Below are 634 nucleotides of genomic sequence, written 5' to 3' on the forward strand. Positions count from 1 at the left end.
ACTTTTTAAATGTTATATATTCATAAATTGAGAAGTAAGCAGGCATATAAGGATTTGGGAAACTTTTTAAATATTAACATGGAAAATTCTCTAAGATATATTGTAAGTGAAAAATTTAGATGCAAAATATTATGTAAGATATTCTTCAAAATGTGTATTTAAGAGAAGGAAAAGAAGAATGTGTGCAAAATTTACTTAAGAATTCACACTTTTAAGAATTTAAATAAGAACTTCAGTTTCCTCCTTTATAAAAAGGGAACTGGGATGGGAAGATTTTTCACTGCACTGTATTTATTTTCCTACTTTAAAAAATACATAACCATGTAAAAATATTTCCTATGTGAAAATTAAATGTTTGTTTAAAATAGTGTAGTTTCTTTCTAACCATTCACCTCATCTGATCTAAGTCATCACCATATTATTAAATTACACTGCTATAAATAGTTATTTCATCGAAAATCTTAGGAGTTATTTCTGATACCTCTTTTCAGGCATCATGTCTGTCGGCAAGTCCTAATGTCTCTACCATCAAAACGCGTGTCGGGTTCCGTTAATTCTTTCTACTACCACCTGCTCTTCCCTCCCTCCCCCAGGCTAAGTCATCAACATCTCTTGCTCCTGGTACTGCAAAATC

This window comes from Propithecus coquereli, unplaced genomic scaffold (assembly GCF_000956105.1).
Source record: "Propithecus coquereli isolate 6110/MARCELLA unplaced genomic scaffold, Pcoq_1.0 Scaffold3, whole genome shotgun sequence".
NCBI classification, from domain to species: domain Eukaryota; kingdom Metazoa; phylum Chordata; class Mammalia; order Primates; family Indriidae; genus Propithecus; species Propithecus coquereli.